The following is a 24,681-nucleotide window of genomic DNA, read 5'->3' as shown; positions in this document are numbered from 1 at the left end:
AAAGTCATCATTATTAACTGTGGTCCGTGAATCAGCTTCAGGGTGTCTGTGAACCTACTGAAGTTGTATGTACTGTATTTAGACATGTGCACATATCTTTTTGTAGAAGGCTGTAGTCCTCGTAAGACCCAGCTGAAGACCCATACCCAGTAATAAAGAAAAGTAGTTCCTCTACAATTTCTTTATAAATTGAATGAACTAACCATAAACTATGCTTAATATTAAGCACAACTAAGGAATGAATAGAAAAATGACTAATATTATTCCATGTAAAAAGAAAGCATTGAAAATTTGAATTTATGTAACCTGGAAGTGAAGTGTTCTGGAATCAATCATTCTCAAACTTTAGTGCATTTAAGTATACCCTTCTTAATATTCTGATTTAATAAGCCTCGATGAAGTCAAACTTAATATCAATTCTTAATAATATTAATCCTTAATAAGCATCTCAAATGTTTTTGAGACTGGTTCAAGAACAACAGTTGAAACGCATTGCCTTAAAATCTTCCAACGTGCACAAAGAATATGGTAGCCCTCTTAAGCCTTATTATAACTGAGAAACGTATTTACTTCTCCCTCTTATTCCATTTGAATATGTTTCTCTCTGAAAGGAAGCTATTGGACCATAAAGCATTTCAAATTTCTTTGGCTTCTTCAAGAACACCTATCCCATAGAGATGGTCATGTCCATATGCTAGTGGCACAGGCTCTCTCAGGGAGAATGTACCTAAAGAGAAGGGCTAAAAGTTAAACGAATTAGCAGTGAACACTTAGACAGTTTTGTTTTTATAGAAAGAGGTCTCAGCACATAAATTGTTCTAAAACTTCACTTAGAAAGCAGATTGGACACCAGTGGCCCCACTTTTTGATGATTTCCAAGTCTGAGTAGATAGAAGCATGTATAGTACTTTGCTGACTACACTAACTCCCCTGCCATCCATAAACTATCTCCCTAAATGAAAACATCAGTTTAAAAAGCCCTAAATTTGCAAATAAGATATTGATTACATTTCAAACGTAGTTCATTTTGTAAATGACCTCACTTTGCGTTCATCGAAGACTTCAAATAAAGGATTGCTATAAGATTAGTCATTTGCATATTGATAAATACCTATATAATGGACAACTAAGGATGTAAAGTGCCCTGGATATCCACAAGCATCTCGGAGAAGGTCATTATTATGAAGTAGGATGCTGCACTGTGCATTGGCGTTTGGCTTTGAAGTCAGATAATGTGGGTTTTAATCCTTGCTATATTCCTTGCTGATATATGTTCCTGAATTGATTACTAACCCTTTTGAACCTCAGTGTCTTCCTGTGAACAACATGTAGAATGATACCTACCTTGCCAGATAATGCAGATTAATGATTTCATACCATAACCAATAATAATAATTTGTGGTGCTTTATAATTTTATAACAAATTTTTACATATCATGATTATTTAATTTCTGTCTAACCTTGTGAGGCAGATTTTTTTTTCACTTTCTTTATTAAGAAACTCATGTTCAGGCAGACTGATGACTTTCCCAATGTCAAGAAGCCAGAAGGCATTGAGCCTAGTAAGGACCCCAAGTATTTTGACTTCACATTCAAATTTCTTTTCATTAGGCTATACTAGTTTTCTTTGAAATACGTACATACTTAATAATACACTATTTTTAACCAAATACAGCTAATATTTAGTCTGTAATATGTATAAACTGCACAACGCTAAGGTAGGTAAAATATGATACCTATCTACTAATTCATTTGGTAAATAAGTAGACATTGTTTCTGTTTATTATTTTTGCCAATCTAAAACGTTATGGTTTAGGATGCCTGCCTGGCTCAGTCGGTAGAGCATGTGACCCTTGATCTCAGGGTTGTAAGTTTGAGTCCCACCCTGGAGGCAGAGATTACTTAAAAGTAAAATTTTCAAAAAGAAAAAGTAAAACATTATGGATTATTATCCAAAATATAATTTTTAATTACAACATCATATAATTGAAATATTCACCATTTTTTACGCGCATGTTTGAATTTATCTTTAAATAACAGTGCAGTTAGATTTGCTCTTTCAACCCTTGCATTGTTTAAATTACTCTGGGTCTAATTTATTTGGATACCGCATTTATCACCCTCTTTGCTTTCATCTACACTGTGTCTCAGTGACAGCTCAAAGCAAAACTGCTTTTCAGAAATGAACATGCACTTACATCGACTAAGAGCTGTTATGTTATATATTCCTGAGATTTCCAGAGTTAATTTGGACAGTGTTGTTAGTAGTGATTAAATGCCACATGAATTTTACTGACTGAGTATGTGCATGTTAAGACTGTGACCAATTAAATACACTGAAACAGCAAACTGTAAGTAAAAACTGGAGTCAATCAAGGAATTTGAGTTCACTCGCCACTTAACTGACTGGTTGTTGTCGTGTCATATAAACACAGTCTTAGTTTACTCCTTTGTGCTGATGGGGTTGACATGAGTAAAACTTAATTTAAGAACTTAAGAAAGACTAGAAGTTCCTTTGACAGTTGTTGGAAGTTTTTCAACTCCCCTTCTCTTTCTGGGCTGTTGCATCAGTGACTGTGGTTTTGACTCACTGACAATTGGAAGAAACTTGAGAAGAAATTCTGCAGGCTGTCATTTCTTCTCTATTAGAGCTAATCGCTGTCGAACTGTTGGCAACATCATTTGGCTTAAGACCATGGTGAAGCTTAAACTGAGTATCATTTATTCCCAGGCTGCCTAACACTATTGCTTTGATATAGTTGTTGGGAAGAAATATGCAGAAAATATGCAGGTTTTATTGGACTTTGAGTTATGCCTCTTGAGCAGAAATATTTTATGATTTTTGAAGTGATAAGAAACATGAGAAGCTTTGTGGGGAATTGAATTTTAATCAAAGAATCTGACTCAAAGTCTTTTGCTATTGTAAAAATCAGAGCTTTTTCTCTGCCACTTAGAAGTATATTTTTTCATGTGCACGGTAGCCTGCTTTATTGCTAAAAATCTTTCGAAGTTTGATCTTTAAAAATGCATATAGTAATCCCACACACTGGCCCAAACAATGTCTTGGAGAGAGTAACTTCTCATTCTTGACTGAAAGAATAAGATAACTTATAAAAGGTAATAATTACTTGATCATTATTATTAGGAGACCCTCGCCTGACTGACGGGTTCATGAGAACAATGTACTGTGATATGTTTTTGGATGGTGACTGCATGGAAGAGTCTAGAGTTCTCAGGAGTATGACTGAATACTCATCTAACCTTAGTCCTGGATAGCCTCATTCAGGCTGGGTCTTCTACTTAATCCAACTCATGTTGTGTGACTGCTTTTCAAATGCACAATGAAAAATAAAATGGATTTATTACTTCTAAATAGATGGATCCTTTTACTTTTGTATTAGTTGTAGACTTTTTAAGCTGAAGGGGTTATGGAAATCTAATTTACTCATATAGCGTTGAAGAAACAGACACGAAGGTTGTGACTTGCTCAAGGTCACACAACTGGAGGTGGAGCCAGGGCTAAAATCCAAATCTGCACAAGAGCTCTTTTTTCAAAGCAACAAGGCCAATGTTAAGTGCTTTTCATCATCAGAGAGTGGGGCAGAAAAGTGAGGTCGCTTTTCAAATTGAACTTTTTCTTTCCTTACTCTGGTCTGAAATACCAGAAGTAGGGCATGTTTGATTATCAATCCTGACTTATCCATATGTATTTGTTTTAAAAATGGTAACCCTTGGGGCGCCTGGGTGGCTCAGTTGGTTGAGCGTCCGACTTCGGCTCAGGTCGACTCCACCTCCAGTTGTGTGACCTTGAGCAAGTAACAACCTTCGTGTCTGTTTCTTCAACGCTATATGAGTAAATTAGATTTCCCTAACCTCTGTGCTGACAGCTCAGAGCCCGGAGCCTGCTTCGGATTCTGTGTCTCCCTCTCTTTCTGCCCCTAACCCACTCACATTCTGTCTCTGTCTCTCTCAAAAATAAATAAACATTAAAAAAAAACTGGTAACCCTTGTTGCATTAGAGTGTGCGAGCCTACATGGTCACGCTATAATTCACTGAGAATTTGGGACAGATAAGGTATTTACTGGAAAGCCATCTTTCACTCAGCTTTTACATGAATCCATTTATCTATAGCACTAAATTTCTTATCTGTCAAACTCTTCTCTTCATGTTAGCTAAAACTAAAGCTAAACAAGATTTGGAAGTTTCAAAGCAACATCAGCTAAACTGATAAGACTAATGGCTGACATAAGTAACTAAATGGCATGGGTGAATGGTCACCATGTAAACCATACATATAAAAATCACAGGTACCACTTTTACTGAGTGCTCCCATTTCAAAGAAGGGAGTTTTGAAAGGATATAGAACTCACAAGAATGCTTATGAGAGTATTTAAACAAAAATGAATATTTACCATCTACCCTGGAAAGCAGAAGAAGATGCACAAAGGCAGGTAACGTCAAGAAAAGAATCAAGTATTTGACCGGGGATCAGCATATTGTGTTTTGATGGAATATAAAAAGTGGGTGTCCAGGTGGTGCTGCCTAGTAGAGGGGCTTGAGGGAGATTTCATCATCCTGGGGGAGGTCTCCCAACCCTATGTGAATTCCTATAGGCAGTCCTAAGGCCATCCTTAGGAGGTAATGTCATTACAAAAGCAGCAAAGGAAAACATTTTATACTTAAAACAATTTTAAGAACAGAGAGAGAGGAAAAAGGAGAAGAAGGAGGAGAAGAAGTGGTAAAGGAAAAGAGGGAGGGAGGTAGTGGAAGAAAGAGGCAAAGAGAAAGAGAGAATATCAATCTGTGAAATTTGTGCACCTAAGAAATTAAGGCCCTAACCAGGATAGGATGACCTTGAGTCTTGACTCAAGGTCAAGGTCAAGTCATTGTGACCTTGGCTTAAAAACAATTTATAAAAAATAGAAGTAATGTGCTCTTTAAAAAACAGAGGAACACACATTTAGCAAATTTCTCTCTGTCTAGGAATTTTGCAAGGCTGACACAAACTACCAAGTTCTTGCCTGAGAGTTATAATGTGATGCCTTTATCAAAACAAAGTCAGGAACCATCACCCAACCTCTCAGCTTTCTGATATTATTGACAGGTTAGAAGAAAGTTCTTTTTAAAAACTGCTGCATTAGATTTGCTAAATGGTTCGGGCATGTAGTCAACAACAAAGCAAGTAGAAAGAAGCAACATTGCTTACAAGAGACTATTAATTCTTCCCTGTCTTAAAGAAATAAGATTGAGTAACCAGCTCCAGCTTGCCATGGTCTCTATTTAAAAGGATAGCATGTAACAGAAAACTGCCTTGGCAAACTGAACAGGACAGTTTTCTGGGTTCAATCATTTTGTAAGTCAGTTAGCTTTGTTGTGCTCTAAATTCTGGCTAACCATTTCCCCCATGTATACTGTTGGTTGGAGGCAGAAAGTGGAATAACATGTAAAAAAATCAAATCCATCCCTACTACTGCAAAAGCAAATAAATGCGCTCAAAATATATATTCTACATGGGTTCATGGTTGGCTGGTAGCATTGTCTTGTTAGCAAAAATAAAATGTCTTTTCAAAAAAAAACCTTAGAAATTAAAATCAAATGTATCTAGGTCATTGTTTTCTTAAATAGAATACACATCCAGACTATGCATATCGTAGCTTGTGGGAGAACCCACAGGAAGATACATTTGACTCAGTTCAACACATTTTTTAATGTTTCCACATGAGCAACAGGAAGCAATATTTATAGCTTCTTTACTGGTAGTGGAGCCTTATATATTGGCTTCAATCAAGCATTGCCTCCACCCCTAAGACTCTTTTTTTAACTCTAAGACTTCATAAACGCATACATACACAGTTTTAATTTGAATTAAAAATAGGTTCTTGGATGAAAAATGTCATACATTTTTGTATAAATGTGTAAGTAACACTTTGCTAAAGATAGAATGTAAAATTTCTTATAAGTGGAACAAACATATATCCAGGTATAGTTTTACATTTAGAGCCACAGTTAAACTACCACATTTGCTTCCCTAAGGGGTTACCAGTCTGTGAAGCGTTTACCCCAAATCGTCAAAGTGTATGGAACCTCTTAGGTCGTTGTTGAAATATGTATGAAGTTACAGCCCTTTGAAAATGTGATTTAGCCTGTTGAGCTCAATGGTCCTAGAGGAAGAGTCACATTCAGCATGATTAATGAAGGACAGCTATAACCCCAGGAAGCTCCAGAAAGGAGAGAACCTGCTTGTTCAGCCAGCGCAGGGACTTTCTCTGGTTCTCCCAGAATAATGAGTAAAGCAAATCAAATTCCCTCAGTTTCCCAAGGTCCAGATTTAATGAGTGACACCTCATTTTGTCCAGCGGTGCAACTGTGTGCATCCTCTATGATTCCTGACTTAAGTTGACGCAAACATCCAGAGGAAGAGCTGGATCCCTTGTGGGGGGCGGGTGGGAGTGGGGGCACACATTTCAAGCTTGAAATACTAAACCCTGAAAACTTTCAGCTGAAATACTAAGGCCTGAAAATTGTCAGATGGACATTGGCATAAGAATTCTAGAAGAGAGAAAGGCAGGCTTCAGGCTCAACAGAATGGGCTGTTTGAGGGTTAGTTGCTGAACCATTGATAGGATAACAGAATGTTAAATTAAGTTTTGTTGCTATAACGACCAAACAAGTGGTCCATTAAGAGTTGATCCTGGTCAGTAATCCAATCTGTTGTCCATAGTATGAGTGTTTTGGCTGTCCCTAAAACTAATTCCACCAGGAGACCCTTGGATTGGTGCCATCAGGCTTCAAAATATTGAGAAAGGACAAGTCTGAGGCCCTTGGTTTCTTTCCTGAGTGTGGAATGGCATGAAAGCAAAACAATTTGTATATTTGTTTTCTATTTTTGATCTCCAGTTATGGCACTTGGCATTTTGGGGGCACCTCAAAAGTAAAATGAATACTTTTTGTTGGATTTAAATCAAGTAGAGAAAGGCCAACGATGAAGGGACTTTCTTTGCTCCAATCACACCTCAAAAAGTTGCATTTATTTACAAGCATCAGAGCTACCAGTAGAAACATAAAAAGTAAACCTAACAGTGCAAGTGCTTAAACCTGCTAGTAATCAGTGAAATGCAAATTAAAATGATAATAAATGATAATAGTGAGATTGGGCCAAAAGATCACGCAGCTGTGCAAGTTGTCAGGAGAGTGGCATTGTGAATCCGTAGAGTGGTTTTGAAATGCGATCTGACAGTAAATTTTAAGAACTAGAAAATATTGCCCTACCTCTGAAAACTTCACCCTACGGAAAGAGTTCACAAGAAGAAAAAAATTACATTTGCAGAAAAGTTTATGGCAGTGGGATTGGGTTATGCTTGTAAAAATGTGGGAGGATCTGAAATGTTAAACCTTAGAGAAATTGACAAATAAGATCATGGTGCTCGATAGAATATTACTTAGCAGACATGAAAGTCATAAATCTGGAGACAATGGGGCAATATGAAAAACGTTAAGTGAAGAAAGAGGCATATGAAATCTCGACATTCTCTATGATTACAATATGTGGTATATGTTTACGAATGGACACGAAATGAAATGGAACAGAACAAATAAAAACAGTTGTGTTTAAATAGAGAAAATTGGGGCTAATACAAATGGAGTCATAAATGTATCTCTTTGGAATTCACCAGATATAATATTGTAATGTAGTTATAACACTAAATGAACTCAAAATGTTCTTTTGTAAACCTTGGAGCATTTTGAATTTGAGATTACAGAATAATGAGAAACATAAACCTAAAAATATTCCTTAGAACTACATTTTCACTTTCTCAGTACAACCCCTCTAATAAAATGTTTAACTTATTTTTTTATTACAAAAGTAACACATATTACTCAGGAAAGATATACACAAACAGGACGATCGATAATTCATCCTCACACTGTGTCTCATTTTATTCCAACCCTCCTCGTCCTTTTCTTTTACAAAAATGAGATCCTACCATGAATACAATTTAGTGATTTTATACAAAATGGTCGGCATTTTTTAAGCAAACTTCTATTGTTAAGCAGTTAGTTTCTTTCCTTTTTTCCATGACTTACTATCAGCTAGTAGCAGTTACCATTTATTAATTCGGTCAATGTGCCAGTAAACTGTATGTACTATTAGCTGTAGGGCAAATATCAAGTAGCTAATCTGATAGATATCGTAGTCCCACCTTTATACAGAAATGAAAGAGCTGAAGTGCAGGGAGTCAATTTGCTCAAAATTACATGGTGAGTAAACGACAGTGGTGGGAATCCAAAGCAGCTCTGACTGCAGAACAGGAGCTCTTCAACACGAAGGTGTCTGTGATGAGCAATACCGCACTTACAATGGGGCAATCGTGAAGGTTGCACAAGGGCTCAAGTCTCAGCTCTCCTTCTTCCAAGCCCCTGGCTTCTTGCTCTGTAAATCTCTTTCCAGAGACTGGAACTGGCCAAGCATGCAGTGTCACCAGGCAGATACCCCTGCCTAGACCTGGTCCACAGTGGCTCAGTGTCCTTGTTTCCTGGCTTTGGCACTCTCTCCCACCTTCAACCAAATGCCCCAGGGTGCTTCAGGACTCACAGCTTGAGGTTATCTCTTAGATGGGCCCTGGCTGTAGCAGAGTGACTGTGGATGACTCCTTCCAGCCAGAGTAGTATTTTTTTTATAGGATCATGAGAGATTCTGTTAGATCTTGTTCTCTCATCTTAAGATTTATTATAATTGATATTTTTACCATGGCTGAGCCAGTCTTACCATATTCTACTAATTCTGGAGAATCTCATTATCAAAGCATCAAAGATATGAAATGAATATCAAGACAATAATTGAACTCCCCTTGGCCTGCATTGTATCATCCTTCTTTTGCATCCCAACAGGCTTGACCCAGGCTTCTCCAAAGAGACCTCTCCTTTCATTATCTTTGCTCTGCCGTCGATCCATAAGGCAACTGGTAACCACTTTCTTCTGTCTCCATCAGGCAGATCTGGGTTGGATCCCAATTCTGTCTCATACCAGTCCTACTAGTGCCTTACTAACTTTCCATCTCTTTATCTGTAAATTATATCAACATCTAATTCATGTAGTTTATTAATATTGTCTAGAGCCTTACCTGGCACACATAGGTGCTTGGAGATTATAGATACACGTATATGCTTTATTTTCTTTCCACTTGAACAGAAGCTAGTGTTCAGTCATTCTCAAAACTGCCCTCTCTGTACCTGAGATTTCCTAGTCTTCTTTACTCTGTGTCCTACTCATCATGCACATTCCTAGCCTTTAGTGGCTGTCACCATCTGCTTTCCATGCTTCCACTCCAGCACTGTTAACTGAAGCATTATGGTGGCAGTTACTAACTCATGTTTCATAATCTGTGCTCTCTGACTTCAGCCTGTTGGTCCTCATTGCAGTGCTTTCTTTTTCTCCTATAAAGCCAAAATTCCTATAGTAACTACCCAAAATTTCCATGCTTCTAAAGATCTCAATTGCATACATACCTTCCTTACTCTCAACAGATGATCTGGCCTCCCGTGATAAAGATCACCACTGTACAGAAAAGACCACAGCAACATAGTATCTTTCTAAAGCATTCCTTTTAGAACTATCTTTTCCCTCCCAAAAGCCATTTGATGTCTATCTTCACATGCAGAGCAAGATTATGATCATGATTTTGGTTTGGCTTTATTTCCACGTTATGAACCCCACATTTCAGCCGATCTGAACAAGAACCCCAAATCCCTTCCTTTTCCACCTTTGATCTATATATACTGTGACCATTCTTTTTTTTTACAATGTCATTCCCCAGCATTTTCTTAGTATCAGAATTCTGCCCATCCTTCAGCATCCTAATTAAAATTTCATATGCTCCAAAAAACCTTCTGTGATTACTCCAGCTCACTATCCTATTTTAAAACATATGGCCCTTTGTTCTAATTTTAGGGTGCATTCCACCTTTTATTATGTCATTTGTCATATTTCATCCTTCCTCTGTGACTATAAGCTCCTTAAAAGAATGCAACCATGAGTTACATACGTTTATAGATTCTTAGGAAGCCATTGTTGAAAGCGGTACACAGCCAAGGAAAAGGGCAGGTTTTGAGGACCCCAGCTGCTCTTTTCCCTCTCTCTGTCTTTGAAGTCTCTTTGAAGTGAAAGAAACGTCTTCCCAGAGAAAAGCTCCCCAGAGAGACAGGTCAAATGAGGATCAGGTCTTGTGTGAGCCAGTGGGGATCATCGGAACTGACAAGACAAAGCAGAGGGAAGAGGAAACCCTTGAAATGTGGTCCAGAGGGCTTTGCTGTCTCCTATTGCTAAACAGTGTCAGTGACCCTGTAACATTCTCTGGGGCTGAGAAGTTGCTTCATTCCCAACCTTTGGGTTTTGCAGATTATCAAGAAAAACCTCCCTCTGCTTGGAACTTGATTTACAGTGATCTCAGCTTAAGTGTCTTACAAATCGAGAAATACAAATACTAGTCAATATATACAACATCATACCCTTTTTCTAAAAGACCTTGAGTTAAGTACAGAAATAATAAGGGGCCAGAAAGGGGGACAGAATAAGCATTTGTTCAAAATGTGTGTGTGTTGGGGTGTGTATATATATATATGTGTGTGTGTGTGTGTGTGTGTGTGTGTGTATGCATATATTGAGAGTGTGTATATCATCCTCTATACAAGCAGCAGCATCTAGGGAACAAGAAGTTTGTCTTCTTTTAGATCTCATCTTATACATGGAAACCTTTGGGCCTAGTATAATCTTCCACCATAATGTTGGACTAAACCTTCCAATAAAAATAAGGCCTGACTTCTTAAAGCAAAATGCTATAAAATATTGGATTTCTCATTGCATGTTTCTTAGATATAAATAGTTTTTAGAAACTTTTCTCCGCAGAAAATGAAAAGAGATCTGAATACATCTTTTCTGAGTATCCCATTTACAATCAGGAAGGTGCCTCTTTACCACTCTTTCTATGAAACAGTGACATCTACTGCTCAGTAGGGCTAATCCTGGGGGATGTTCTAAGACCATTTTTCAGCTCCAGAGGCAGGACCACAGTCACAGTCTCTTTGATCTCCCCATTCTGCAGAAACCCCTCCACAACACTGTCATGTTAGAACCTCTACACCAGCTGAATTCCCTTCATTCTGAGTTAGTTTATTTCTTCCGTAACAATTCTATCAGAAAATATTTGCTGGTATTAAGCCCAAACTTGTTTCTTTTTAACTTGGAACTTTTTCTAGCTGTATCCTTGGAGTAGTATTTAAGAGGTAATATTCCCTTTCCATACCACAGCCCTAGACACAGAGAGATGTGTTATCCCCTCAAAGTTTCTTCTTCTTCTTCTTCTTCTTCTTCTTCTTCTATCTAAACAGTCTCACTTCTTCCAGCCTTCCTGGATCTTATTTCAAGCCCCTCTCTACAACTTTCCTATTCTCTACATGTGCTCCTATTGATGCACATACATTAGAGAAATAAAAGTGTACATGCCACAAAAGGTCTGTCATTACATCAATAATTGACTCCACCCTTTGTTAAATAGCACTATGATGTAGTGGGTAAGTGAGTGGAGTTTGAAGAAGGAAGATCTGCGTCAACCCTGGCTCCCCTACATGAGACACAGGTCCTATGCAACCACTCCAAACCTTTATTTTCTCAGCTATAACATGAACGAGACAATAATAACCACCTAGTAGGTTTGCTCTAAGGTTTAAGCGCTAATCAACAAAGCATCATTGTGTGAAGAGCACTTAACACCATTCCTCACAGCTATTCAGTGAGTACTCAATAAATGGAAGCCCTCTTGTTACTAAACAGCTGCTGCCAGGCTATATAAACAAATATGAGAAAATTCAAGGAGAAATGGGGAGTAAGAAGCAATAGAGGAAATAGAAAAAAAACAGAAGAATGTACAACATGTTTTAAATTAGCTATACAATGTAAAGTTTCTTAAAGTCTGGGCCAATTTTATGCATATCCCATGTGCCAAGTTCATATCCAGTGTCTGGCATATAAAAGGAGATTAGTAAGTGTTTTCTGGATGAATGAACTTCATATAGATCAAAATATACTATACACCAATAGAGGAAAACATCATAAAGTTAGTATTATAGTGACATTTCCTGTATGAAATGTGATACAATATAAAAAGCCAAAATATAGCAGATGTTGAGCCATGCCTAGGTTGCATGGTACATTTAATAACCTGAAAGAAGTTACTCATTCAGCAATTTTTATTCATTTGGAAACTGCTGGATCCATAGTGTATGCATATGTTAAGCCCTTTTCTACATAAACATCATCAACAAAAATTCATTTTTAATGACTACCAATGTTTAAGCATAGGTGCTAAGAATATAAAGTAGAAATAATCATTTATTCCTTGGAAGAGTGTACAATGTAGTTAAGAAAATAATTCAGGCACATACAATGATCGCTAAAAGCACAAAGGGTAAAAGAATTGTATAGCCAGTAGTGGTCCAACCAACCCAGCAGATGTTTCCTATTAAACCAATGAAATAGTTTTCCATTCTTTGTGATTCAGGTCTGCCAATTTTGGTTTTTTATTCCTATGGTAAGCCAGGTAAAGTGTCCAGAGAAAGAAAGAAAAATAGGAGAATTTAAATGTATTTGAATGAACTTTGAGATGGTTCATAATTCACTTGCTGAACACAGGGCACACAGAGAATTAAAGTTCTTCAGTGGTCTAAGGAAAGTATGCTGGCATCCTAGGCAAAGGGATTGTGTTTTCCTGTTTACTAGGTTTTCAGTGCACCTCTCTTTGGTCTCATCATTTGCATGATGTAGAGAGGAATAATTTTGCTGTCTAAATAACATGAGAATAATACGAAATGGGAGAAGAAAAAGGGCCTGAAAATCTTGCTATGCAAATGCAGGTTGATATTGTCTCTTGTTATTATTCTCTTGTGAGGAGAAGCACATTCTCCTGCCCATCCAAAGAGCTCATGCGTGAGCAAGGTTCCTCTCATACCTCTTCTGTGAGTCATCTCTTAACAAAACAATCTGTAGTCCACTTTTTAAAAATGAACCTTAAGACACATTGAATGGATCTGTACACTGAAAATGGTTTCGTCAGTCTTAATAGTTGATATAGATTTTTTTTAGTGTTTATTTATTTTGAGAGAAAGAGAGAGAGAGAGCTGGGGAGGGGCAGAGAGAGAGGGAGAGAGAGAATCCCAAATAGGTTCTGTACTGTCATGAACTGTGAGATCATGACCTGAGCTGAGATCAAGAGTCGGACACTTAACTGAGCCACCCAGGCACCCTGATGTGGATTCTGATATAATCAAGTAACTGCAATAGTCAATATTGATCATGCGAGTTGCGAAAATAAATATTTTGGATGGATATGTAGCAGTTTAATTGTGTGGTACTATACACGGTGGGTTTTAAATAATTTACACACTTACACACACAGAAAAGTCTATTATTGACCATAAAAATTCCCTGAATTCTATGTCCAGCATGTCCTTATCTGTAATAAAAATGGATCTTTATGAAAGGGGAGTGACTCTGTCTAGGACCATCAACCTGTGAAAACAAATAATCAATATTAAAATTCTGTTCTCTCCTTACTCCCATCTACTGACAGACAAATCTCTTCCTTTTCTTTGATCTTTCTAGTTGTTTTCAGATAGTTCAAGGAATGCCCAACACATGAAGGCAACTCACCTGCCTCCACTCTGATCTATTTGTGGTTTGTTACCTGCAAACTACCTGAGGAGGACCCTGGTCACAGCCAGCCATAGCTGCGCTGCACCAGTACAGGTGAGCTGGGGCCACCTCCTTGATATCTTCTGGGTACCAACAATGCACTGTGGAGGTGAGAATGGCTCAGTCTTTACTAAAGAACCTACACAGTGCTGCTTGTGCCTGAGTCTTTCTTTCATGAAGGACATGTGCTTCTGCTCCAGCTATATGTAGGCATACCGTATCCTAGGACACTCTAGAATAGAAGCCATTCCCTTTCCACTGTTGCTATAATCTTTCATCTTTATCCAATGAAAAATATTAAATTCTGCTTTCCTTCAGCCTGAAAGAAAAGCTTCTTCTATACACACAATGGCATACAGCTAGATGTCCAGCAAAGTCATTATTTTAACAAAGAATTAGACCTTAAATCGCAGTTTAGGATCATCAAGAAAACCCTGTTAAAGGTATTACTCATGAAACAGGTAAAATCTTACCAAGATTGCTGTGGGTACATATCTATAAAGTGAATTTTATTTCCCAACTATTTTAAATATAAAATCTGAATTGCCTTACTTAATTAAAACTTTCTGCAAGGAGAACATACATATCAAAATTTCGGATTTTCTGCATAGACTATCATGTCACCTTTGAATAAAGACAACTTTATTTCTTCCTTCCCAATCTGTATACCTTCTGTTTCCTTTCCTGGTCATTCTGCATTAACTAGGACTTCCAGGGCAATGTTGAAAAGCAGTGTTGATAGGAAACATCCTTTATTTGTTTCTAGTTTTAATGGGAAAAAAAAAGACTTCAAGACTTACCATAAAGTGACAGTAGTTGAGGCTCCCAGGTGGCTCAGTCGATTAAGTGTCTGACTTCAGCTCAGGTCATGATTTCACAGTTGGTGAGTTCGAGCTCTGTGCTGAAGCAGCTTGGAAACTGCTTCAGATTCTGTGTCTCCCCCCTCTCTGTTCCTCCCTGCTCGCAATCTGTCTCTCTCTCAAAAATAAATAACATTAAAAAAATTAAAAAAATAAAGTGACACTAGACAAGACAGTGTGGTATTGGCAAAAGACAAATAGATCAATGGAACAGAATAGAGAGTCCAGAAATTGACCCACATAAATACAGGCAACTGATTTTTGATAACAGAGCAAAAGCAATGCAATGGAGAAAAGATAGTCTTTTAACAAATGGTGCTGAAACAAGTGGACATTCCTGTGTTGAAGAAGAAGGAGGAGGAGGAGGAGGAGGAGGACGAGGAGGACGAGGAGGAGGGGGAGGGGGAGGAGGAGGAGGAGAAGAAGAAGAAAGGGGAATCTAGAACAGCCTTCACAAAAGTTAACCCTTCACAAAAATTAACTCAAAATGGATCATAGATCTAAATGTAAGATACAAAGCTATAAAACCCCTAGAAGATAACATAGGGAAAAACCTAGATGACCTTGGGTATGGCAATGACTTTTTAGATATAATATCAAAGGTAGAATCCATAAAGAGAAGAATTGGTAAGCTGGACTCCATTGAAATTTAAAATATCTGCTCTGTAAAAGACTTTGTCAAGAAAATGAAAAGACAAACCACAGACCGAGAGAAAATATTGGCAGATGACATAGCTGATAAAGGACTGTTACCAAAAATACATGAAGAAATCTTCAAATTCAACAAAAAGAACACAAACAACCTATTGGGAAAGACATTCTCATGAGGAGTCTTTCTCCTCCCACTTTACTGCGTATGGATGGGCCTTGGGCCTGGAACATTTCCTTACCAAGAGATAGAAAACCCTCACATTCTTTGCTGGACTTGACCTTGTGTGAGACTATCTTTCTTTGTTTCAGGCTCAATGAGTACTCTGTCTCTTTTTAAGGAGTAGACATTGTCTGTCATCCACTTGGAGAGGATAGGGTTCCTTCTCCACTGTGGCAGCAGAGGGGGAAAGATCCTCTGACCCTGGGGGACTGACACCCACTATTGAAGCTGATCTTGCTCGGTCTCTCCTCTATGTAAGTAAAATGTTGTTCCATCCAGTGCTTGACTGTGTTATGATTTCCTTAATGACTCTGAAACCAAGAAGCAATGGGAAGAATTGTTTGGACTTCCATTCCTGGTGGGTGGCATGGTGATGCTTTTTACTCTCCTCTACATATAGATGCCCATCTCCCTTCCCCTGGGATTGGTACCTGGTATGCGGTACCCATCTTGACACCATGTGATTAAAAGTGAGCCAAAGACTTTTAACAGACACCTCACCTAGGAAGATATATCAATGGCAAATAAGCATGCGAACAGATGTTTCACATCATAAGGCATCAGGGAAATGCAAATTACAACAGTGACCTACCACCACGCACCTATTAGAATGGCCAAAATCTAGAGCACTGACAGCACCAAATGCTGGTGAGGATGTGGAGCAGCAGGAACCCACTCACTGTTGCTGGGATGCAAAATGGTACAGCCATTTTGGAAAACAGTTTGGCAGTTTCTAACAAAACCAAACATATTCTTACCAGACGATCCAGCATTCACACTGCTTGGTGTTTACTCAAATGAGATGAAAACATATCCACACAAAAGAACTGCACATGGATGTTTATAGCAGCTTTATTCATAATTGCTAAAACTTAGAAGCAACCAAAACATCCTTCAGCAGGTCAATGGGTAAATAAACTGTATGTGTATGTTTGTATGTATGTATGTGTGTGTGTGTGTGTGTGTGTGTGTGTATATATATATATATATAAAATGAGTGTGTGTGTGTGTAATGGATATTATTTGGCCATAAAAAAGAATGAAATCTTGCCATTTGCCATGACATAAATGGAGCTAGAGAGTAGAATACTAAGCAAACTAAGTCAATCAGAGAAAGGCAAATACCATATGATTTCACTCATATGTGAAATTTAAGGAACAAAATAAATGAGCAAAGGAAGAGACAGAGAGAGAGGCGGGGGGGAACCAAGAAATAGACTTAACTCTAGTGAACAAACTGATGGTTACCAGAAGGGAGGTGAGAGGTAGGGATGGGGGAAATAGAGGTTGGGGATTGATGAGTAGACCTATTATTATGAAAAATGAAATAAAACAAAATGATTTTTTAAATATCTGTTACAATTTATTTCAGTGTATCTTTGCTTGAAGGACAATTATTCAGATGGGGTATAGAAAGTCAAGTACAGATTGAGTCAAACTCCTGAAGACTCCATTTGAATCAGATGATCTGGATAATTGAATAGGCAAGTAAGCAGCAGCACTAGAATTTCAGGCAAATTTTAGACGAGTTAGATCTTGAATCTGAGGTCTTACTTTCCTAGTCACAGCAACAATTAGGCTTGTTTGTCCTAAAAAGTTGGGTAGCCAAGCTAAGCTGAACTTCACAAGACCATCCTTCACCATTAGGTGAAAGGATCTCATTACATACCTGTGAGCTATTTTGGTTGAGGTGAACATAAACATTATCATATTTGCTAAGATTCTTTAAATTCTTTGCGGGAATCCCAAGTCATATAATATCAAGTATTGTTCAAAGAAAAATGACTGAATGCTAAGGAGACTTAGGAAGGCTTACATAAAGTCAGTACATTAGAGTAGAAAAATACTAAAACAAAAATAAGTGTACAATCAAGAGAAGAGAAAGAAAATCATGAGAATTTTGGAAGGGAGAATATGCAGAGCCTCTTCTAAGTCAATCTTCAAAAGGGAATGTGTCATATCATTGTAGTCATTACTACAAACCTGCTAAGGGAGCTCTTTGGGAAAATTGAAAATAAACATATCAGCAATTCCCAGTAACATGGGTTTGAAGATCAAATATTGGCCACAAGAATAAAAATGTCAGGCAAACAGCAAACTAAAATGAATGTCTAACAGTTGCTATGCTTTAGAAGTCAAGCAGAAATTAGAGAAAATGGAGAACATAGGTTAAAGAAGAGAATTAATGTGGCAAAATGGGGAATGCATCCCATACGAATGATTATTAAGCAAAACCTGTCATCCTTCTCTGAATGAGCTGGACAAGAACCAGTAAAGGCCCAAGAGTCTTCATTACATTCAGCTATGTAACTTGTAAGTAAGGAATCTCGATTTTATGGTTAGTGCTGTACACATACTAAAGCACTTAATAATGATATTGACATTGCCGATCCATTGATGTATATTAATGATTGAATGTTAGAAATTGGTCACATCAAGGTCCATGAACAAAATTGCAAAAGAAAAATTTTTCTTAAGGGAGAAAACAGATTTATAAACTTTAACCTCTGGAGCCTTCATGAGAAATAGCGAGATGTAATTTTAGAGAATGTCCTTCCAGACGATTACAAACACTTGTCTTTAAAAAGTGACCTACCTGTTATACAAATGGCAATGAAGAGTTTAATATTGTTTAGTGTATTCTATTGGAAATTGCTCAGACTGTAGAATCAGGAAGCTGAGATTATTCACTGCTTGTTATTATACAAATTGTACAAGTAATTTACCCTCTGTGAATCTCAAGTTCCTCATCTGTAAAATGGGGATGATAAAAGTAGTTACTTTATAGTGTTCTATCAGGGAATAATATATGCACAGTGCCTAATTCATGTCTAGTTAGCACTGGACACTGAAGGGAGATAAACTTTATAAAGAACCTGCAACTATTCTTTTTTTTTATTTTTTTTATTAAAAAAATTTTTTTTTCAACGTTTTTTATTTATTTTTGGGACAGAGAGAGACAGAGCATGAACGGGGGAGGGGCAGAGAGAGAGGGAGACACAGAATCGGAAACAGGCTCCAGGCTCCAAGCCATCAGCCCAGAGCCTGACGCGGGGCTCGAACTCACGGACCGCGAGATCGTGACCTGGCTGAAGTCGGACGCTTAACCGACTGCGCCATCCAGGCGCCCCAAGAACCTGCAACTATTCTAATAACAATGAGTATCAGGAAAGTTCTGGAATTTGGCCAAGATGTCATGAAGAGATATTTTACCCAACGAGAAGGTTAGATTCAGCATAGAATAAAAGTTATTGGAACAAGTAAATCTATTTCATCATAACATCCCAATGAATTCAAATTCTTCAATCAACCAGTCACAAATATATGTTTATTTAATATATGCTCTAAATAATAGCAACTTCTCAATTTATTCAATATCCCAAAGAATAAGACTTTTGAAACATGAATACAGTCTCATAGGAGAACAAAACGTGTGCCTAAGAGGATATATAAGGCATTCTTACACAGGAAGCCTTCCTAATACATTTCAAATGTTTCTGCTATTAAAAGAGAGATGCTTAGTTTTTTTCCTCTAGAGCATTGCATTAATGACAGGGGGCATCTTTTTCTATAATCATTCCAGTACAATCCGAATAACCAACAGGTACAGAAATTGGTTTCACTGAAAGGAAAGGAATCCAAATTGTGAGAAGTAGAATGGTACTATCACAATCTTTGTTTTCTATTGAATATAAGAACAAAACTGAAACATCAAAAAAACCCTCATGCTGTCTTCTGCCACAGAGAGAATTCTTTGAAAATTCTGTCTTTATGTCATTTGTTCAACAGCATCGTCAGAGCACTGCAGAGTGAGTTCTATGGAATACAGGAGTAAGGGAATGACAATAACTTGCTGTCCCATAATTTAAGACCCCCACTGTTACCAGCTGCTGCTGCTCCCTTTCTTACTAACAGGAAGGTATGTTTCAAGCAGAGGTCTCACTAAAGATCACGATCCCAGTAATACTTAGCCCACATAACCCTATTTATATGTAAGCTCTGAGCAATAAGTATCCTATTGACCCGTAGCATAAAGGAACTTTTGCAAGAAAATTTAATGAAAAAGAAAGTATTGATTATTCTTTTGGTATTAAGCCAGTATCTCAAGTCATCTGCTTACAAAGAACATCGGCTAGTGGGCTATGCTTTTTAGACCAGGAATTTTACTGAATGAGAGAGTTATAGTATCATTTCATATGCCTTAATGGTTAAACATGGCCTCTTCTTATTGGACTCAAAAGAAAATGTTTATTTAGTTTACCACCTTTTTTAAAAGTTTATTTATTTATTTTGAGTGACAGCAGGTGCATATGCACACGCAAACATGCACACAAGGAAGGGAGAGACACAGAGAGAGGGAGAGAGAGAATCCCAAGTAGCCTCCATGCTGTCAGCACAGAGTCCCAGGGTAGGGGATGGGGGTGGTGGTATCCATCTCATGAATCGTGAGATCATGACCTGAGCCAAAACCAAGAGTCTGACCGACTGAACTACCCAGGTTCCCCAATAGTAATATATCATCTTGATCAATTTCACATCCACTGTGAAAAAACTTTAATTTAATGCTGATAACATTTTGTGCATGCAACCAAATTCTTAATCTTTGCCATAAAAATATGAAAGGATCATATATAAAACAACTTAGCCTTCCTTGTGTTAAGCTTCTAGAAATAAATGATGTGAAATCTACAATATCACATGAACTCATAAGTCTTAAAAATCCTACGTTCACTAGCATGGACCAAAATCAGGTAACTTGTGTCCTTTACTAGGTAAAGAGTTCCAGGATGAAGGCTGGTATAGACAATGAACAGAGCAGATGTATATTAGTGAAAGAGATAACAATCCTATGTGTGATACTTTTTCCCCTTTACATAGGCAGACTACATACATGGAATAGCATTCATTAATTACTCATTCATCCAACAAATATTCATTGACTTCCTATCAAATGCCTGGCTCTGTGCTGCATAACAGAGATGCAAAGATATTCACCTCTGCACAATGCCTGTACTTAAGAATTTACAGTTAGGGAAAATAAAGACTCTAATGCACCTGGGTTTTGTGTCTCATCTAAGTACTGAAAAGAGTTGTGCAAAAAGAACTTTGGATTAAATAATTTTGTTGGTCTCAACTCATCCAGAACAGGAAGGGATTGAATCAGATAGTCTTTTTCTTTCCTTTCAGCTCTTGAAATTTTATGATTTTTTTTACATCTACACACAAGCTGTAAAACTATACACTGATTTTTCAATCATAAAAATTATTTGTTCTGGTCTATTGACCATAAAAATATACCTCTCTCTTTTTCAATGTCACAAAGATAATGCTTTGTAAAGTATTCCCCAATATATTGTTATAAAATTTAATATTTGTATTCTTATTATTTTAAATTTTAGTTTACTGTTTTCTATATAATTGTTTTAATTTTTATATAAAGCTGATGCTAGTGCTATCGCTATTAAAGATGATCAGTCTTAAAATTAAAACTGAGGAAGGTATAGAAATCACTGATCTGTCACAATTTGAATCTGGCTTCCAATGGTGGGGGAGGAGGGCTGCATTGGAGGGCTCTTTTATTTCAGTTCAGTTCAGATAACATCTACTCTGGGGGCTATAATAGGTCTTCGTGTATGGTGATGAACAAGCAGATGATTATTTTGAAAGAATAAGATACCTGTGGCTAGTAAATATTCCTAAAAGATTTTCTGCACAGGAGAGATTCTTGGCTCTAAGGTGAATCATTGCATAGAGGCACATATATAAATAGACAAATGGTATAATGCAATCACACACCCTGCTGAGATCCTACTGTGTGACAGTTAACTGACCTATTCAACCACCCACATAAACAAACTACCATGAGTGCCAAAACATTCCATCATGGGTTTTTCAGCTGCTTCCAGAATTAGCCCAGATTGATACCAGTTTTCTTCTTCTGTCCTCTTGCTCTTTGCACTCATTTGTCTAGTTCTCAGATTCCCATTTGACATTAGACTTTGGCTTCTAATGCTTGGCTCAAGATCCTTAGCTGCTTTTAGACAAAATTTCCTGGTTATTCCCTGTCAAAGATGATTCTCGAATTTGCCCTTGCAATTCGAGTAAATAGCCATGTCTATTCACATAAGTGCCTCTATGTAAGTATGGTAAGCCATGGATAAGTGACACTACTGACATCACTGTCACCTCAGACTCACATGGAGCCCTGGAGCCAAATCTCCAGAAGAAGCTAGACACCAGACATATTTGAATCACTTTTTTATATGAGGCTTCATGACTTAGTCCCCGTCATCTTCCTACAGACATTCTCCTACCAACATAATGTGTTCTACAGTGAAACCCTGCTTGTCATCCCCCTAAATACCTCCTGTGCTCTTGTACTTCTGACTTTTTGTATGTTGGGATGTGTTCTATACTTTCTTCTTATTCCAGGGATTCCTACATGTCCTTCAAAGTCAGCTCAAGTATAATTTCCTTTTGGAAGCATTCTGCTATCTTCATGCCAGGTAAGGTGATCTTCATCTGGACCCCATGTCAGTTAATTTGCTGTTCAATCATTGTTTCACTTTCTCACCTGTTTTTCAAATATACTCAGAGTTTTAGAGCATTTGACTGCAAATATACTATAGAGTCTTAGGCAGCTTGTTCATCTCTGAATCCCTGGTGCCCAGGACAGAGCCTGGAATGGATTACATGCTTCATTTAAGTGGGGATTGAGTGCGTGGATACATTCATAACAAAGGATCCTTGACTGCTAAATGTCACATTCTTGGAACTGTTCGTGGGTTCATGGGTTCGTGGGTTTGTGTCAGAAATAGTTCCATTTTTCCCATTTATAATTACTGTGTATTCTCCTGCTCCTTGCTTTTCTCCTGTTTTCATTGAGAATAAATATTGAATATGTGGATTTTTCCCCCATGGAGTTTGGGGATGTTTCTTTGTTTGCATGCTTGTGACATTCCTCTCTTCTGGTGGGATACCAGTATTCATTCAATCAACCATTTTTAGGTGTAGGAAGTAATTTACAAAGTACCACAAGTACTACATCATGATTATTCCACTCTCCGTTTATTATGGCAATACCTTCTTTCCACCACCTCACTTCATCAGATCTTCCATTGGAGACCTTCAAATTCAGCATAATCCTTCACTGCTGGAGATTTATAGCCTACTCCTGAAATTAGCCATTCTCATACATTAGCTTGGGGCATCTCAAATTTGTTCAGGTGGCAAAACGCCTGGAAGAATGATGCATGCTGATGTATTGAACTCTGATTTAAAGGAGAAGTAATATGAGTTATAGAAAACATGGCTGTATTATATGCATACAATTTAAAAATCACAGCACTGAATGCACACATCTTTGGAAAAGAAGCAAGTTGGTGAATTAGACATATTTATCGCAGTCATTTATCTTTTATTTCTATTTGTTGTGGAAAAAATGGAATAGAAATGTTTTACAATAAAAAAATATCCTATGTGAAGACTCAGTTCTTAGGGTGAGCCAAATTCCTCCCTGGATAAAAGGTAATTTGCATATTTCAGAGTGTGTAATTAGGTTACGTCTTGTGAAGTGGTTTGTCAAAATATGTTTCTGTAGAACACATATATTTCTATAGAACACATATACAAACATATCCACTTAACTGAAATATATATATTTTTCCAATTTATAGGTAAAGCTAATGAATATTATTTGGTTCCTTTTGTGGGGATTTTTTTCAAGTTTATTTATTTATTTTGAGAGAGAGAGAGAGAGAGAGAGCACAAGTTGGGGAGGGGCAGAGAGAGAGGGAGAGAGAGAGAATCCTAGGCAGACTTTGTGCTGATCAGGAGGAGTGGGGGGTGGGGGGACATGGCGGGCACTCTAGCTAACAAACCCTGACATCATGACCTCAGCCAAAATCAGAAGTTCAACACTTAACCAACTGAGCCACCAGCACCCCTGTGTTTTTATCTTAGGGTTTTTCTTCAGTTTTTGATTCTTTCCATGTCACTGGCTAGCAGAGGACAAATGAGTTTACAAGTAATAAATGATTGCTATTGCCAACTCCATAATGATAGTAATAGTAATGACTACCCTTAATCATCTGTTTTATATGCACATAGTATTATGTTAAAACTTCTTTTTATATACTTTATATATAGAATGTACTCTCACTAACACTAGAGAATTATATTTCCATTTTATAGATGAGGAAACTGAGGTTATAGAGGCTAAATAACTTGCCTAATGCCTCTTAAAGTTTATGCTCCTTCTTCATAATTCTCTTGCCCAGAATTTCAGGTACTCTCTGGACCCTGTACTGAAGTGGACAGAGGAGAATATTATAATTAAATCTCTTTGTGATATGGTATAATAAAAAGATTAACCCAGAACTTTTCGGACTGTGTTCTATAAAGCTACTATTTTGTTTCTTTTTTTCTTTTTTAAGTTTATTTATTTATTTTAGAGAGATAGAGACAGCATGAGTAGAGGAGGGACAGAGAGAGATAGAGACACAGAATCCAAAGCAGGTTCTAGGCTCTGAGCTGTGAGCACAGAGCCCAACGTGGGGCTCAAACTCATGAAACCATGAGATCATGACTTGACCTGAAACCAAGAGTCGGACACTTAACTGACTGAGCCACCCAAGTTCCCCTGTTATTTCTAGTTTTGGTGGAGTGGGTCATTCTTTTCATTTTTGTAAGGTAGCAAGATATGCATTGAACTTAAATACTTTTGATGATGGTCTGTTGCAACAAAGGTTTTGTGGTCTTAGCTATGTTTTTTCAGATAGTTCTAGGTTTAGCTGTTCTCTTTTAAGGTCTGTATTCATCACTGGTGGGATGCTGACTCGAGTGGTTTTGTTCTAACACATAAAGCTGAGTTAAAAGCAGGTGAAGTTGGGAATGTACGAACTGGGACCCAACTCATGGAATATTATATTTTTCCCCTTACAAAAGAAATAGAGTTCTCTGGGTTTATAGCCACCCAGGAAGTTTATTGACACATCTAATTCTGAACATCATTTAGATAAATCATTGAGTTTGCCCAGTCCTACCACATGATTTGTGATGCTTTCCAGTGCCTCTGGCTTCAGAAATCAATGAATGGCTTATGTTTATCAACATATGCCATTCTTTATCTATGACAGACAGAGTATGGGAAGTAGATTCTTGTTAATTTTTAATAAGATTCACAAATAACATCCCTCTGGGGCAC

General features: G+C 37.5%; 1 long non-coding RNA gene across 1 annotated transcript in view; it reads left to right on the top strand.

The window, feature by feature from the left end:
- The first annotated feature begins 11,561 nt into the window (after positions 1-11,561).
- Positions 11,562-24,681, top strand: part of LOC125919340 (uncharacterized) — a 29,663-nt gene continuing 16,543 nt past the window's right edge. Inside the window, exons 1-5 of the long non-coding RNA XR_007456730.1 lie at positions 11,562-11,787; positions 13,656-13,799; positions 15,566-15,730; positions 19,266-19,395; positions 21,909-21,982. This is a non-coding gene — a long non-coding RNA (uncharacterized LOC125919340). The remainder of the gene's footprint in view (positions 11,788-13,655; positions 13,800-15,565; positions 15,731-19,265; positions 19,396-21,908; positions 21,983-24,681) is intronic.

Source organism: Panthera uncia, chromosome B4 (genome assembly GCF_023721935.1).
Source record: "Panthera uncia isolate 11264 chromosome B4, Puncia_PCG_1.0, whole genome shotgun sequence".
In the NCBI taxonomy this organism is placed as follows: domain Eukaryota; kingdom Metazoa; phylum Chordata; class Mammalia; order Carnivora; family Felidae; genus Panthera; species Panthera uncia.
Note: the sequence above shows the minus strand (reverse complement) of the source record. Positions and strands in the feature narration are given on the sequence as shown.